This window comes from Mytilus trossulus, chromosome 4, assembly GCF_036588685.1.
Source record: "Mytilus trossulus isolate FHL-02 chromosome 4, PNRI_Mtr1.1.1.hap1, whole genome shotgun sequence".
In the NCBI taxonomy this organism is placed as follows: domain Eukaryota; kingdom Metazoa; phylum Mollusca; class Bivalvia; order Mytilida; family Mytilidae; genus Mytilus; species Mytilus trossulus.
In genome coordinates, this window is record NC_086376.1 from 73,048,672 (window position 1) to 73,067,995 (window position 19,324).

Below are 19,324 nucleotides of genomic sequence, written 5' to 3' on the forward strand. Positions count from 1 at the left end.
ACAGGTAAAACATCGCCTATATGTGAATGTTCATCCAAATTTCATCATTGGATAGAAGGCCCCTAATTTAACAGATGAAGCATCGCCGTTGTATCTTAAAAAGGAACAGTGTCCATTTGAGCGCATCATAAGTAAACTTTGGGTGACTTTAGGAAAACTATGCTGATAATTGTTGATTTAAAGTCCTATAGATTAAGGCAACATAAGTATAAACCTGTTCAAAAGCCAAAAGATTGATTGAGGGAAAACAATTACTGGTTACACACTAAAACAGAGGGGAACACATTAACCTTTAAAGACAAACAACACGAAAAAACAAATATTTCATCTTGAATTTACGTACCAATATATTGATGATAGGATGATTAAAAAGAATGCATTGGTGAATTCAAATGCAGAGAACAAACGCAATGAATTATTAAAACGGCTAACTTAACTCTTTCAGAACAAAGAGTAAAAAAGAGTTAAAACAAGTATTTTAACCAGCTTCAACTGCAACATGCACAACATAAATTTAGGTGAAAGTAGATTGTTCAAGTCTAAAGTAGAAGATGTTGTATTTTCATTTCATGGACTCACAAAAATTACAATATAAGACATTGTTTTGTCGTCATTTTACTCATAAAATAGCACACGAAGGTATATTCTATATTTTTGATTTTTGATTTTAGGTCTAAAGTAGGAGATATTTTGTTTTCATTTAATGGGCTCACAGAAAATATATTATAATATAAGACATTATTTAAACAACACCAATAATCAAGTTTACGTACATGGTCAATGTATGTATATTAGAAAAAAAAGAAAAGAAATCGACTTATTTTGTTTTCCTGTGACATCATTCTATCGATTCACCATATGGATGAAGTATATGTAGTAAGGATCAGGGCCGATATGTTTAAAACCAACTTAGTTAATAGATATACAATCGTAATACTAATTTATCATAGGACATTTAGAAAATCTTTCTGTTTGAAATAAATCTTAACTTAAGTAGTTTTATGCATATCAGCCTACGTTCCTGAAGTGTTGATATAATTTGATCTTACATTCCAATTGTTTTATATCAATATATACAGGTCATTGTATATTCTCTGAACAAACTAACGTTTTTTTCTTCTAAATAAAAAAAATTCTAAAAGTAAGGCAAGCAAAATATACAAGAAAATTGAAGCATAACAATTTGAAAGCGCTCATAATTTGGGAAAGATAATGCATAGATGACAAATGAGGAATTCTATTATTTTGTAACTATGTTTCTTTAAATAACTAAAATAACATTTCCGTAATGATGAATTGCAAAAATGCTGAATTTTAATGTACCTTGTAATTATGCTACTAATGAGTTGTCATATGTTCATGTTTTTACTCTACATTGATTGATATCCATTGGCTAATGTGTTTGAAGGACTGTAAATTACATACACGTACTATACATATTTACATCTTATCGTACCTGATATACATGTACTATTTACCTCTGAACATTAAGCAGACGAAAATCAGGCAATCAATCAGATTGCAAAACTAAAAACACTTGTAAGGGAGCTACCAATTGATTTTTAGGGGGGGGGGGTAGGATGAAACATTTTGTCCTGCATTTTTTTTTAGTTGTAATCTCTGTCCTGCCTTTTTATTTTTCACTCTGTTCGGTCCGGCATTTTTTTTTAGTTTATCCTGACTTTTTTTTTTACCTAAATTGTCGTCCTGACTTTTTTTTTGGAAAGTGTCTCATCCTGCCTTTTTATTACTCAAAACTCCTGTCCTGCATATTTTTTTCAAATTTCATCCTAGCCCCATAAAAATCAAATGGTAGCTCCCTAAGGTCAAATCTAGATTGTGTCGACAAAATTATCCTCTTATGATCTTTACTACAAACAACATTTCGATGCAATAATTTGTGATGATTAACCTTCTGATAAAAAGTCTCAGATCTGTTAAACACATCAATTTCATGCATCAACAATTTTAATCAAAATTTCATTCTTAGTTCAAATTCTCGTTTGTAAATGTTTAGATAATAAAGTTAAATGTAATCCAGGAAGTAATTTAGTAAGACTGACATACTATCATTAATTGAGAATTTACCGAGGTATATCCACTAAGCTTACGTCAAGAATTGACAGAATTAATACTAAAACTAACCGAGAAGGAATAGTTCAGTAGTGTTTTATTTCGAAACCGTGATTATATTAGTAGGAACACTGCTATTGTTCGCATGTGAATACTTGACTATACAATAACATTTTTGGTTAAAAAATCAAAGATTAAATACGACAAATTCTATTTGAGTTGATAACAGTACTTTACAAATATACCCTTAAAAACTTGAATTTGAGGGTAGAGTATGTTTTGCCATTTGATTACGGACATTCCGTTTTGAATTTTCCTCGGAGTTTGGAATTTTTGTGATATTAATTTTTAAATGAAGGTAGTTTTGAGGGGAGAATTTGGTCAGATAAATATATGCAACAACCTGATATGCTACAATAAAATTGTTCGCCTTGTCTAACTGTTTCATCGTGTATTGATTTTGTTAACCATCTGGATTTAGCCAACTATGCATTTTCTAGTAGAAGTATATTACAATAGTCAAATCTTCTTTGATAGTATTACAATTATAAAATCGGTCAGCCTTTTTTCCTAAAACATAACGTACAACAAATCCACCTACAATTTTTCAGGCCAAAATACAATATATGTAAGCTACTGTTATTAACCTGCAAATTATGTACAATATTTAAAAACAAATAATCACTGAACAACTTTTTTGGACGAAAATGTTAAATATATATTACCTTCATTATACTAAACAGTCCATTAAAATGTGTCAAACAATTTTAAAAAGCCGGTCCTCATTTATCATCAAGAAAATACACATCTTATACAACAATCAAGGGCCACAACTCGGAAATGGCAAAAGTTAAAACGAAAATTAGACGTTTTCTAAATGTGGTCTAAAATACTTCTTTCAAAACCATTACATTTTATAAAGAGATTCTCCATGAATAATTCAAAAACCCCAGTTTTCCTAAATTACCAAGTACCATAACTTTGGAACAATTGAATAAAAACAAAGAAAATCAAATGTATCCTGTGTTTATTGGTCCAAAATATTCTATTTACAATAAAAAATTTCAATAAATTTCAGAGAGGGGCTCTCCATTTATTATCTGGAAACCACGAAATATTTAAATCTAATAAATTAAGTGTTAACAAAGCTTTGAATTCTTCAAATACTAAGGTTTTTTCTACCTCAGGAATAGATGACATTACTTGTATTTGGCAACGCTACTGGAAATGTTCGGTCCTCAATGCTTTTTAACTTCGTTCTGTTCTTTAATTGGTCCTTTAATATTGTTTGACTCAAGTGTCCCCGATGAGTCTCGTGTACACGTAACGCGAGTTTGGCGCAAATATAAAATTTCAATCCTGGTATATATGATGAGTTTATGTATTGCTAACATGTAAGTACCCCTACTGCAATGATAAAAGTGCAAAATACCTTATTAACTATTTTATTCGTAATTTTTATGAAAAGATATTTAACCGTCATTACATAAAGTCATGTTGATCAGACAGTTTAAAAATAGTTTGAAAAGGCATTGGATCATACCTTAATATTAATGACAAGATATCGCAAAGACATCTTAAGAAGAAGTGATTTAAATGCCAATTAGACATCTCTTCATCCAAGTCACAATTTGTAAAGGTAAACCATTATAGGTCAAAGTACGGCCTTCAACACAGAGCTTTGGTTCTTACTGAACTGCAAGCTATTACGGATACCAAAAATGAGTAGTTTTAAATCATTCGAACAGGAAAAACAATGGCCAAAGACTTGTTTTTTTAAGGGTTTTGAAGCTCTAGAAAATAGATGTCTTACAAAATAATATGTGTTCCTAGCTAATTTTGAAATAGGAAGACAGTATGTGGCAAATCCTAGTACCGTAGCATTGACTAATGCGTTGACGAAACCAGTTTTGACTGACAGTCCACCAGCAATAACATCTACAGTACTATTAAATAATAATAACTATTTGGATGTGCGTAAGTTACGTTTTCCTATTACAATGACAATTCACATGTCACCATCGGTCTTCAACAACAGTTTGTTGCTAAAATTATTTTTTTAAATCAAATATCACAACGCCCTTGCTTTTGCTGCAGATATGGAATTGATAGACTACAATTTGGAGCCAGCTTTCACAAGGTTGATTAATCGATAGCTGCTTAACCAACTTTCACATGGAAACCAGCTGACCGATTAATGGAGTATCCAACGCATTGTGATTTTAAAGTATTAAACGATTTATATACTGATCTATCAATTAAAATTCACGGTAATTCCAATCACTAGTTTTTACGTGGTGTAATATTTCAAGAATTGTCAACCTTATTGCTGTGTCAGGAAACATGTCTGATTTTTAACTTTAAGTAAAGCATTTTTAAGATCAATAAGAAGCGTCAGTGAGACTGGATTTGTTTTCTTATTGGGAGTTGAAGTTCGTTTTATAGTCTTGTTTACTTTCATCATGGAACATTAGGCAATTATACGAGTGTAATGACATTACATTGAACTGTACATCAGATATATAGACAAGGATTGTTTATCTTATTTTTGTGTGTTTTCTATAAAACAGAAGTTTATGCGACCAGATACCAGATACCAGGTCATAAGGAAGAATAATGAGATCAGTTTACAGATCATATAACTACTAATGATCATATCTAGCGATGTCCTAAATGTTGGATATGAATATAAAATGAGATTTGTTCATAACACTGCACCCATAGTTTGATAGATATTGTGGTGTATTAGGGTTGCGTTGCTAAAACTGGTATGGATAATTTCGTTTTTTCCATTCATTTCCAAACAATAAAAAGTATTGCTACGTACGAAAGCCTATTAGGGTAACACAGCAAAAATATTTTTTCGCGTAATTATTGTATTCACGAGAAAAATATCTCGCAGAGAAACTATAACTTAATTACGAGAAAATTATCGCGTAATTACGAGATACTTATCGCGGAATAACGAGAAAACTATCGCGTAATTACGAGATTATAATTTTTTTATCTCGTAATTACGACATAATCATTGCGTAATTATGAGAAAACTATAGCAAAATTACAAGAAAATATTCATGTCATTACATTCTCGTAAGTACGCGAAAATTGTCTCGTAAATACGAGAAAAAATATTTGGTGACCCTAATAGGCTTTCGTAGCTTTCAAAGTGTGAATCGATGATTCCTGCTTCATTTAATTCTTCAATTCCAAATGCAAAACAAAAATTATTTCTCATTCAATAATTCGCACTTATAGATGGGTCGCTAACGCTGCTGATAGACTATTAGTCAACTAGGGTATAATCATCTTAGTATATTAGCTTTGGTACTATCATGATTTACAATAAACCTGTCTCAAAATGTCTGTTAAGAAGTTTATGAATTATAAAAAAGTTAAACTCAAACTCCCTCACGTAAATTGATTAAAGATTAATTTGTTTGTAATTTACAGGTTCCGAATAGCATGCCTTGCGTTGCAACGTTTACCAAACAAACATCAAAACTATGACATAATGAACACTTGTAACAAGACAAAAATATCTTTTCCATCATTAAAAAAATAATTCTGTATTTTTAAGTTAAGAACATTTTTTCGCCTACAAACAACCGATGCAGTAATTCAAACATAGAATAAAACCAATTTGATCGAAAAAATAATCCACGCCCAATCCATCTGTCATACACTTAACAGAAAGAACCAAAAAAAGTATAATGTATCAAAAGCATATAACTCAAAAAGTGTACGTACATAACAAATGACAAAATTGAACATTATCACCCAACAAAACGAGCGAAAAACCACTGTCATATTTCTGTCTTGAAACATGCATTTTCCCGAAGAAAATGGGATCTTAAAACCTGGTTTTATACCTACCTACTACCCCCTTCCCCATCACACATTGTATGACAGTTGTCGATTGTTGTTTTATCCCTAATTATTCATAATGTATCAGTGTTTTAATGGGGTTGCTATAACCTGATCAATGTTTAAACTTTTCCGATAAGAGTTATTGTTTACAAAATACACATCCCATAGATCTTTTGTGTGGATAGAATTTTTATATGAATTAGAGTAAGTTGCAAGATATTTATTTAGAATAACAATATACAAACGCCTTTCTAAATACAAATAGAAGTAAAAAGATACAAACATATTGATTAAAACTTAACATAGAAGATTGAAGAACCAAAGAAACATTCAAATAGAAACCGGAGAAAAAAGGAAACACGCGAATCAAATATAAAACTCATAAGATGTGGAAGGTTTTCCAATTTATGCTCCACAAGAAGATATCGTGTTAGTGATCACGTGGTAAGTAATGAACGAGGAAGTGAACTCAGAAGAGTATTCTGATAACAACGACAAGCGGAACATACAATTCGCAATATTTTGACAGGTTTTTCTGAAAAATCAACCAGTACAATAGACATGATCGTCAAGGTTGTATAATAGAGGTACCTTGGGATTATTGAAAGTACGTAAGCACTTTGTGTTACATCACTAGAGAGACATTAATCTCTTTCGTCCAAGTGGAAACAATAGATAAGTTCTCTTAAAGGTCTAAAGTGATTTGATGATTTTCTTCCCTGATGAAAGATTCATTTTTATTTTTTGCATGCGTAATGTAAATGTATTTTTAAAAGTGCCGATACCTCCTGTTATGAATGATTACTTTTACATTTATTAAATTGAATACTTTAGAAACCAGGGGTCGCAGGCGGAATGTAAGACTGTAACAAATGTTATTAAATGAAAGCGATTCAAAATTATATATAAATTTACCTCTAAATCGTAAAAATAATACCGAACTCCAAGGAAAACTCGAAACGGAAAGTTCTTTACCAAATGGCAAAATCATAAGCTCAAGCACAACACAGCTGTAAGTTAACATGATTTAAAAAAAAAAGAGGGTGGGACTTATCCATGTGACATTACTCAAAACAAATAATCAAATTTTGTATTTATTTGTCCCATCATTTGCTAACGAAAACAGTATGCATCTGATGATTGTCTTTTGTTTATGTTGTTCAGTTTTGATTTCCTTAGATATCTATTACTCTGCAGAGGATATTCCAAAGCAAAGAAAATCTTGAATATATGCATGCATCAAATTTAAAAGTAAGCTTATTAATAACATGTGTTTTGTTAACTTACAAATGCATAAAATGCTGCCGAATGCAATTGAGGTAAAACTCAGATGAATTGACTATTTTTAACAAATATATTAATATGGTAACTGTCTTTTGCTCCATTTGTTTTAAGTCACAATCATGTCAATTTGCGTGGTTTTGAAATAAAAAAAACACATTATATAACATTCTGTGTATTCTTAGCGCTTTTCTGTATTTACCATCACCAATAAAAATATTATTCAAAACTTTGAAACCAAGACTAAAAGCTTGAATATATGAGGGGCTGTTTTGATAATGTAATTTGGTATTTGTTATTGTAGAATTTGTGAATTTAACGTTAGTATCCTTATATATGAGCTAAGTGTATCGGAATGTACTCACCGTTCCGGAACACGTTAATATACACCTCCTGAAGTGGGTCTATGTTACTCAGCTTTCAATGAACAGTTTTGTAGATAAGTGCTTCCATTTTTTGTTATAATCGTATTTTAAGTGTACACGTCCGGATTATGGTCCATTGATATCTTTGCTTATATGTAAGATCTATCAGTTATTTTTCATTTAGACGAAATTCTAAAAAAATGTATTTAGTACTATATTAATAAATTAAAGAGAGCTTTATTTAACCATAAACTGACATCGTAAATAATTTACCATGACCGTAAGCTATAATGTTTTATTTATTGAAAACTTTATACATTATTTATCAAACCTCAGACAATCTTGATATGTCTTTTATTTTTTTCTTAATTCATAAAAATCATATCGTAAAATCTAAGACTGTAAAATAAGCAGTTTTATTGCATACTATGTCAGAATGGATTACACTTTCTGCATGAAATGAAACATCCTTTAATGTAATAAAAGTAAAGATTAATTCTTAGAGGACGTTGACACTATCGTCCCGTCAAAAGCTCATTTTGTTGGACCCTTACTAAGTGATGAAACTGACAACAGCGAAATGTCATAGTCTTTGTAACAAATTAAGCATTTGTAGCTACCCCATTGTGTGTATACAAAATATAGCATAGATGATAAATGTTCTAATCTAAAACCAACACTGTCATAATGGTTATTTATCTAAATAATAATTTTGACGATTTCTGCAATAAGAATCTCTTAAAAAAAACTTGGCGCCTGTATTTTAATATGTTACTGTACATTAACAAAAATACCGAACTCCAAACACTCAACACGGTAGGTCCGTAATCAGAAGTTAAAATCAAAAGCTAATACATATCAAATTAATGAATACTAAATTTAATATTCCTGACTTGGTACAGACATTTTTCTCATGTAAAAAATGGTGGATTAAACCTGGTTTTAAAGCTAGATAAACCTCTCACTTGTATGACAGGCGCTTTGAATTCCATTGTACTGACAACGATATGTGAACAATGCAAACAGAAATAATAGCCAAAAATGTCAAAATATGGGTACAGCAGTCAATATAGTGGTATTATCTTAACCACTATAAAAAGAAAAAAATGTGTAACAAAAAAACACAATATATACAAAGCACATTGGCAAAAAAGGAAGAAAGGGATACAAAAACTCACCACAGCACAATAACACAAAGACGGGATGTGCAAGTACAGAACAAAGTAAGATCACAAAATTACTGAACTCCGAGGAAAAATAAAATCGGAAAGTCCCTAATCACATGGCAACATCAAATGACAATACACATCAAAACCGAATGGACAACAACTGTCGTATTCGTGATTTGGTACAGATCCACGTCATGTGGAAAAAAATGTTTGATAAAAGAAACGTTTTAAAAACAGGATGTTACTACATATTAGTTGGACTCATTACAATTCCCTTTTCATTCATCAAAAAAGACTAGCAAAGAAAATTCATTAAAGTTATTACTTTGTTCTTGGTATTAATGTTCGTCTTGTAGATAAAAGTTTATACCAACAGCTGATTAGTATCCGAGGGGAACTAATTATGCCCCTTTTATTGCATTTGTATTCTGTACAATTAAGTAAAAAAGTAATTCATATCATATTTTAATAACAAATTTGTCTTTGTAATCGAACGTTCATTCAGAGAATAAGAAATCATATACAAAATGTATTGTATTGAGGCACCTGACATTAGGAATTATTTTCCTAGCGTTTCAAAGTTTCAACTATGTGTTGAATTTAACAAAATATTGCATACATTAGTCAGAAACGTTTAAGATCATTTTAAAATGAGAGGAAAAGTTATATTGCAATACTCAATAGTCACTTTCTAAAAATATCTAGTCAAGCTGCTTGTGAACATTGATTTCTTAATATAAATAAAAACACGAGTGGCATAATTTAATACATATTGCCCTGGAAATATTGGGATCAATGATAAATTCACATTTATGAGAAGTTGCATGACAATATAGAAAACAATTAAATGTTAACAACTAAAATACTGTATGCTCTTTTTATAATGAGATATCAACTCATCTATACGTCTAATATTCGTAATATTAAATCTATTCATTTTTTGGCAATTTACACGTTTAGGTATTTCTACAAGTTGGATCATGCTGTTTAATTTCTAAATGTTACGAAACCTGATTTTCAGTTTACCCCAATCTTTATATATAAATATAATGATACAAAAGACATGACTTGATTTCGTGGTAAAGTGTAAAACAATTAATCCTAACATTTTCTCTGTGTTCTATGGTTTATCATAACTAAAAATTACATTATGTGTGTGTTACAGCCTCACAGGTTGTCATGCTAACCACCACATCAAATAACGTATTAGAATTCCAATATGATTTGTGAATATTTTTATCGCCCCGAATCCTTTACATATAGTGATATTCAGTTCTTCAATTGTGATATTTAAAAAGACCTGCTTTTGGTAGGATTAAGTTATGATTTTCTATGTGTTGTATGATTGGTTACTGTTGCTTTTCATTTCATCTTTACGCTTTTTAGCATGACGGTTTCTCTTTCACTAAAGATTTTGATTGTTCCGTTAATGTTGTCAAGTCTCTTTTTTAAATATTGGTTTTACAGTTTGAAAAAAAAGCATTATGGCAATATAAATATTCAACACTAGACTTATTTACAGCTTGATTTATAACTGAAAGAGGGACGACGGTTACCAAAGGGACAATCAAACTCATATTATTTTAATAGAAAATAAAACGGACAACGCCATGGCTAAATCTTAAAAAGACAAACAGACAAACAATAGTACACATGACACAACATAGAAAACTAAAAAATAAACAACACGAACCCCACCAAAAACTAGGGGTGATTTCAGGTGCTCCGGAAGGGTAAGAAGATCCTAATCGATACGTGGCACCTGTCGTGTTGTTTATGTGATAAAAAATCCGGTAAATAGTATTATTCTGTAGGTCACATTCAGGAAAGGGAACGGGATTGTAATTACGACGCAAGAAACATATCCGATATCATTTGTGAAACGGTTACTAGTATTCCATTACGGTCAATCGTTTTGATCATAAGATACAATTTTTTGGTGTCGTTTTGTTGCTATGTCATTAACCTATATCCCTCTATAATACTTTATATTCATATATTTCAGTTTCTAAATTAAAAATAAAATCTAGATTTCGTCACAGCAGTATTAAATTTATTTAAATCTAATGATATCTTTGACTGATCATTTCCCCTTCGTAATTCTGTTACCGACTACGTGTCGGCAATAAACTATGATCTGTTTCTGATCTGGTTGATTGATAATTGTTTTAGTTGGTTAGTTGTTTTATTTGATTTTAGGAGTGCTGCTTGCCAGATGACATGGAAATAGAAATGACTGTCAATATTGTTGAGCAACGCAAACAATCCTCTTTTTTTATTCAATGAAACTTCAACCAAACGACAAAAGTAACCATAGGACATCTTGCAGACAACATTCATACTTGAAAAAAAGAAAAGTGAAAATACAATTTTAATCACAAACTAGTCCCGCAACTATAAGAATTAGGAATAAATTCAATGAAAAACAAAGATCCACCACCAACGCCCATTTCTTTAAATAACATAACATTAGAATACGACAACGAATGCAGATGTGCTGACATACGAAAACTAACAGTTCTTGTCCATTTGTTTTTGATGCGTTATGTTTTTTGATTTTGCCATGTGATTATGGACTTTCCAAATTGATTTTCCTCTGAGTTCAGTATTTTTGTGATTTTACTTTTTTCGTATATTATCAGAATTATGAAAACTTATGCTAATATTGTACGTTATGTAAAACTATGTGAATTTAAGATGCGTTCGTGTAAAAAGTAAAATCACAAAAATACTGAACTCAGAGGAAAATCAATTAGGAAAGTCCATAATCACATGGCAAAATCAAATAACAAAACGCATCAAAAACGAATGGACAAGAACTGTCATATTCCTGACTTGGTACAGGCATTTTCAAATGTAGAAAATGGTGGATTAAACCTGGTTCTATAGCGCTAACCCTCTCACTTTAATAACAGTCTCATCAAATTCCGTTATATTTACATGATGCGTTAAATAAACAGTCGCAATTAATTAAATAGTCAAAATATGGGTACATCAGTCATCATCGTATAACAATTTTAAAAGGGGACAATTTAACCGAACACAAAAACATCTTCTATCTACGAACACATTAATTGATTTGAGTGTCTGACGTCAGAAAATTTTATACGTCACATAAATTTGTCGTTCAATGTGCATACAAACAGTTTTAACATTTACATAGGCAATGTAAGCATACAGGGTTAAAAAATCAAAAGTATGTAAGAATAAATTACAGAAATAGACCGATATTAAAACTAGTCCAAAAGTTATAGGTAGAATTTATGAGAATCCAAAAATAGTTAATACCACTACGCGATTGAATGATTTTGACGTTTGTGGTTCAACGTATATAGTAATTCATAATAGAAATATATTATAATGACATATAATAGACCAATATAATACTGACGGGATCTTTTAAATTACAGTCACGTAGAAGAAACGAAATACAAAAAGTCGCATATACAAAACAAATCACAAAAAAATGAAAGCCAATACAAACACATTGACGAGATGTATAAGTACCGAGCCACGTCAAACTGATATCACATAAAACCATTCGACAGTAAAAGTAATATTAATACTAGAACAAAGACAAATGAAAGAAAAATAAAACATGTTGTTAAGATGATAAACAACATCAGTACGCAGAATCTATACATCAAGACCATCGTGTATTATTTGAGAAGTTGATACGGAATATTTATCAACAAGGTCTTGATACCTTCCGATGAACTTTTTAAGAAAAAGGACGAGACGTTCTTTGACATATCCCTGGTTCATCAACTTTCTACTCAGACACTGATGACGTTTTACAAAGTCTGAGTAAGAGCTGCAAGCTCTTGAATAACGAATAAGTTGGGAAATATATATCCCATATGCAGGTGAAGTTGGTATATTGCTACTAAGGTGGGGGAAATTTATAATTTCAAAATTAAAATCGTCTCGTTTGTCATAGATTCTGGTACTGAGATGACTGTGTAAGTCAAATTCGAGATATAAGTCTAAAAATGAGGCGGAGGAAGCTGTGTCTGTTGTTTCTTTAATCTATAGTTCTGGGGGATATATCAATGGAACCCAATCAGAAAAGTTCGGATTGTTTATGGAAAGAACATCATCAATATATCTGAAAGTGAAATTAAATAATCTGGCTTCTTTGTTTTTGACAAGTGTCTGGAGGAACTCCGATTCATATGAGAATAAGAAAAGGTCGGCAAGAAGAGGCGCACAGTTTGTTCCCATAGGAATGCCGACAATTTGTTGGAAAAGTCTACCTCCAAACTCCACAAATATGTTGTCGATAAGAAACTCCAGCATACTGACAACTTGTTCTTCTGTGTAGCATGTTTTACCTTTTTGTTTGTTACTATTAACGAAATATGCCTTATGAAATCCCAAAGTAACAAATTTATAGGGTATGCTACCATTTTTATGTTGAAAGGCATTGTGGATAATTTCTTTTAGGCGATTTTTCAATTTTACATGGGGAATGGTGGTATACAGGGTTGAAAAATCAAAAGTTTTGATGGAACTAATTTCAGAAAAAGACCGAGATTTAAAATTGTCTAGAAGTTCTTTATAATTTTTAAGAATCCACATATGGTTAATAGCACTACGCGAGTAAACAGTTTCACAGTATTACTGAAGACCTTCTTTCACTGCGGACAGAATTTTAGTCAATCTAATGGACAATTCTTTAGTTGAACATGAAGATGAGCCAGCAATATACCGTTGCTTGTACGGAATTTTATGAAGCTTTGGTATCCAATACAAACAAGGTAAGTCCTCCGATTTGGTGTTCAATGTAATGTTTATTGAAGCCATGAAGGACTTATGATTTGCTAAAATCTCATCCTTGTCAAATGATATGTCTTTGTATGTGGGATTATCTGAGTGCTCCGTTATACCCAATTCTTTTACAAGACATTCGTAGTAATATGATTTACATACAAAGACAATATTATTTGAAGCTTTGTCCGCAGGAACAACAACATACTTGTCATGAAGAGTTGATAGATCTATATTACAAAAGATGAAATTTTCAAAGCAATTAAATTAATGAAAAGGGATAAATCACCAGGGGAAGATGGCATAACTGCAGAATTTTATCAGGAATATTGGTTTTTGATACAGGATGAGCTTACGCAAATATTAAAAGAAACCTTTTTTGATAAAACACTTTCCGAATCGCAGAGACTTGGAATGATAAGCCTATTATATAAAAGTGGGGAGAGGGAGGATATTAAAAACTGGCGACCTATAACATTATTAAATGTAGACTATAAAAAGTAAAATCACAAAAATACTGAACTAAATTTGCTCTAAAATTCTGGCTGAACGTTTGAAAATAGTTCTACCATCAATTATAGAAACAGATCAAAAAGGGTTTGTTAAGGGCAGAAATATTTTTGATTCTAATAGAATGCTGCAAGATATTTTCGATTTTATAGATATGGAAGACGAAGAAGGATCAATCCTTTTTCTTGATCAAACAAAAGCTTTTGACTATGCAGAATGGGAATGGTTAGATGCATGTTTAGAAAAATTTCAATTTGGGGAAAATTTTCGGGAATGGGTTAAAATGTTAACTAGAGGCTCTAAAGAGCCTGTGTCGCTCACCTTGGTCTATGTGAATATTAAACAAAGGAAGCAGATTGAAAATTGACTACAAAGGTCAATAACTCCTACAGGGGTCAATTGACCATTTCGTTCATGTTGACTTATTTGTAGATCTTACTTCGCTGAAAATTATTGCTGTTTATAGTTTACCTATATCTATAATAATATTCAATATAATAACCAAAAACAGCAAAATGTCCTCAAAATTACCAATTCAGGGGCCGCAACCCAAAAACAGGTTGTCCAATTCATCTGAAAATTTCAGGGCAGATAGATCTTGACCTGATTAACAATTTTACTTTATGTCAGATTTTCTCTAAATTATTTGGTTTTTGAGTTATAAGCCAAAAACTGCATTTTACCCCTATGTTCTATTTTTAGCCGTGGCGGCCATCTTGGTTAGTTGGCGGGGTCACTGGACACAATCTTTAAACTAGATACCCCAATGATGATTGTGGCCAAGTTTCAAATAATTTGGCCCAGCAGTTTCAGAGGAGAAGATTTTTCTAAAAGATTACTAAGATTTACGAAAAATGGTTAAAAATTGACTATAAAGGGCAATAACTCCTAAAGTGGTCAACTGATCATTTTGGTCATGTTGACTTATTTGAAGATCTTACTTTGCTGAACATTATTGCTTTTTACAGTTTATCTCTATCTAAAATAATATTCAAGATAATAACCAAAAATAACAAAATTTCCTTAAAATTACCAATTCAGGGGCAGCAACCTAACAACGGAATGTCAGATTCATCTGAAAATTTCAAAGCAGATAGATCTTAACCTGATTAACAATATTATCCCATGTCAGATTTGCTCTAAATGCTTTGGTTTTTGAGTTATAAGCCAAAAACTGCATTTTACCCCTATGTTCTATTTATAGCCATGGCGGCCATCTTGGTTAGTTGGCGGGGTCACCGGACACAATTTTTAAACTAGATACCCCAATGATGATTGTGGCCAAGTTTGGTTAAATTTGGTCTAGTAGTTTCAGAGGAGAAGATTTTTGTAAAAGTTAACGCCGGACGTAGGACGACGACGGACGACGACGACGGACGACGACGGACGCCTGACGCCAAGTGATGAGAAAAGCTCACTTGGCCCTTTGGGCCAGGTGAGCTAATAAAAAATGCTTAAACTTGTTAAATGACTAACGGTTTTCAATCAAGATACGTCCCAATTTCTAGATCAATCCGTCAGGGCTGTCCAATATCGCCGATGCTATACATTTTACAAGCAGAGCCGATTGCAGCCACAATTAGGGCTAATCCGAAAATTCGAGGAATAAATTTACCCCACCCTGACATAGAAAATGAAAAGAAAGAGGTAAAGAGTAACATGTTTGCAGACGATACACAATTTTTTAAAAGAACAGAGGAATCAATAGAGGAAACATTCAAGGTTTTAGAAATATATGAGAAAGCATCGGGTGCTTAGATAAATTATGAAAAGACTGTAGGGGTATATTTGGGTCGTTGGAAAAATAAAACACCAAAATATAAAAAAAAAATAGGTGGTCTAGCGAACCAATTAAAGCATTGGGAGTCATGCATGGATATAGTGTTGATATAGAAGCTATATGGTTAGAAAAAATAAAGAAGATTAAGGCGTGTCTTGAGGTTTGGAAATCTCGTGACCTAACATTGAAGGGCAGAGTCTTAATATTAAAATCATTGATCATTTCTAAAATAGGGTTCGAAATCGAAATGCGAGGTATACCTGAAAAATATAAAAAAAAGAAATAAACAATGTCATGTGGAATTTTATATGGGAGGGGAAAGTAAATTTAATTAAAAGGGACGTGTGTTGCTTACCGTTAGAAGAAGGGGGGATTGGTATGATCAATATAGACTCGTTCATTATCTTAGCCGTATTTGGCACAACTTTTTGGAATTTTGGGTCCTCAATGCTCTTCAACTTTGTATTTGTTTGGCTTTTTAACTATTTTGATCTGAGCGTCACTGATGAGTCTTATGTAGACGAAACGCGCGTCTGGCGTATAAAATTATAATCCTGGTACTTTTGATAACTATCATTAAATCCAAACAAATCAAAAGTATGCAAAAGATTTTAAGATCAAAAACCGATAGCTGGAACACAATAGCCAAATGGTGGCTACAGAAGTTTGATATCAAATATAATTGTAAAATTTTTTTAGCAAAGTGTTCGGACTTACGAGGATTGCAAATGGAAAATTTTCCAAAATACTTTCTTGAGTTAATTAAAACGTGGTCAAAATTTTTAAGTATACAAAGTCCAATAAATAAAAACGATATCCTAAACCAACAACTTTTTGGAAACATAAAAATTCAATACAATAAAAAACCTATTTTTTCGCTAACTTCGGAAAAGTGGAATTCATACAATAAAAGATATTTGGGATGAAGAAACGAAAAACATCAAAAGCGACAACTTTATATACAATACTCTTAAAGATAAGAGAAACTGGATCTCGGAATGGGCAAGGCTGTAATTAGCTATTCCTAAATTGTTCAAGGACAGACTAAAAAACGTCCACGTTGATCCAGAACCCCCCCAAAAATGGTTATTATATTAAAAATACATTTGAATTGTACGATAAACAGAATAAAGTAGTAATCCCAAGTGAGATATCTTTGAAATTAATCCAATATTCGTTAAATTTAGATATAGTTCCAAACTGTCAAATAAAATGGAATATTCAGTATAATTCGGAATTACCGTGGAAAAAGATCTGGATAAATTTAAATTAAAGTATGTCCTCTGGGAAAGCAAATCAAATTAGCTGGAAAATTTTTCATAACATTATCTATACGGAGCAAAAACTATTTAGAATGGGCAAATCAAATAATGGCAAATGCCATTTTTGTAAAACAGAAAACGAAACTTTCACACACCTTTTTCACAGCTGTAACATTATTATGGTTGTTTGGGAACACATTTTTGATGCGCTTAAAACATATAATGTACTAAATAACACAGTATATATTCCATTGAGCGAAGAACTTATCATGCTAGGAATGTACGATTACAACAAAAAGTACAATGTCATAACTAATACGATTATGAATACAGTTAAATGGATTATTTGGAAATGTAGGAATATAATCAAATATCAGTCTAAAAGTTTTACTTCCAGTCAATTGATAGCATATGCAAAACGGGAACTGGGAAGTTTAATTGAATCTATGGACAAATCATTATCATCCAAAAAAGAAAATTTTGCAGCTGAAATAAAACTGAAAAAAAAAATAATAAATCTTATACATTATGTAAGTGACGAAATAATTTGTACTTGCTTTCTTTTCCTTTTTAGAACATAATACATCCAACGATAGAAATATACAATACACGCATTCACAAGGTCGAGCATGTGACCTATAAAACCACTGACCGACACATAACAATGTAATCCAGGTGTTAAAAGTACAAAAAATTAAATGCCAATTATATAAGTAAAGGTAAATTATTGTGTAGATTGTAGTGTGTTTTGGGGGACTTTTAATGTATTTTATTTACTGTAGAATATTGTGAACATTTTATACGCAAACTCAATCTGTGTAATTGATAGTTGATAGACATTTCATGGCCTCTTTGTCTCTGAAAACGGACTTTGGTCGATCGTTCACACAGTTTTTCAACTTGTGAATGCGACGTTTTATCAGAGTCCTGATAGTTTTTACCCATTCTGATAAAGTGTCCAGTTCAACTTCTTCTCGCTTAGCCCATGCCCTGGCGTAGTCCTCAATAGAATCCATAATTATATTTACTAGTTTCTTGTTCTTATGGGTGTAATTATAAAAAAAACTTATGTTGAATTAAACAGTAATTCATATCTATAATCGAATTTCTATTAATGCCACTATAATCCACTAATATAAACCGTTTAAGATTTGGAATTGGAAACCGTTTATTTTTCATTTTGTTCAGCAGCCGTTATTCTGAAGGTTACGAATATTATTATATTTTGGGAAATATTTAGTCAGAAATGCCTACATTATAATAATTTCCATGAGATGAAATTCCAAAATTGCAATACGGCTGCTGGGCCTGTATTACATTGTGTTGATTAAGTAAATAGCATGTACATTTTTAATGAGCAATTTGAAAGTCGTAGAGATATGACAGACTTACCAACAAATCCTTTTTTATAAGACGAAAGAATATGCAAACACTTCAAAATTTCAATAAAAAATAACTAACAGTAAATTATGTAATCAAAAGAATGTTTGACAATTTGTTTGTTTTTCTTTTGAGAAAAAAAAAATGCCAAAACGAACAATAAAAAAATTTTTTTTTCTATGAATGTCTTATTTGTGAGTAACAGCAGACACATATCCTCTGCTTCATCGTTAGGCGTTTACATATCTCAGTCAATACATTGCGTGGGTGATAATATACGGACTTTGCTGTAAACATGGGTGTGCTCCTTACACAAAACAGTTCAAACAGAGTTATGAGAAAGTACGAATAAATCAACTTTTCAAATTTTCATGGAGTATCAACTCATTAAGAACCCAGTTTTCTCCTTATGGAAATAAATTTGCATTGAGATTGAAAAGGTAGCGGAAGGATCAAGTGTATTACTGCGTCATGTGTATGTATTCTTGAAATTTTCAAAACTCTTGAACATTTTATCTTTTGTGGAGATATCAACAGTTATTTTTCTATAACGACAGTCGAAATATAACAAGGGGACATTTAAATTCAAAAATCGAAAATAAACAGACAAACGCCAGTGGCTATATAGAGCTAGGAAAAGAAGGTCAACACAAGATAGCTTAATGCCTATATAATACCTTCACCTGACCATGTTTTGTATTTGCAACAACCAAGTGTTTCCTTTAGAACAAATCTAAAATTGGAAAAGGTAGTCAACTTGTGTTAAATTTTCTGAGTACACAATCAAATTGGTAACTTGCAAAGAGACTATTATGACATAATCATCCGTTAAATGTCAATAAACATACATCTTTTAAAAAATATTCT

At 31.5% G+C, this 19,324-nt stretch overlaps 1 protein-coding gene across 2 annotated transcripts in view; it reads right to left on the reverse strand.

Annotated features, from left to right (window-relative positions):
• Positions 1-19,324, reverse strand: part of LOC134714162 (octopamine receptor beta-2R-like) — an 82,860-nt gene that overhangs the window by 25,519 nt on the left and 38,017 nt on the right. Inside the window, exon 2 of one of the 2 annotated variants that reach the window (XM_063575402.1) lies at positions 7,587-7,778. The exons of the other annotated variant lie outside the window; for it this stretch is intronic. The gene's annotated coding sequence lies outside the window, so the exon portion shown is untranslated. The remainder of the gene's footprint in view (positions 1-7,586; positions 7,779-19,324) is intronic. 2 annotated transcript variants of the gene reach the window in all.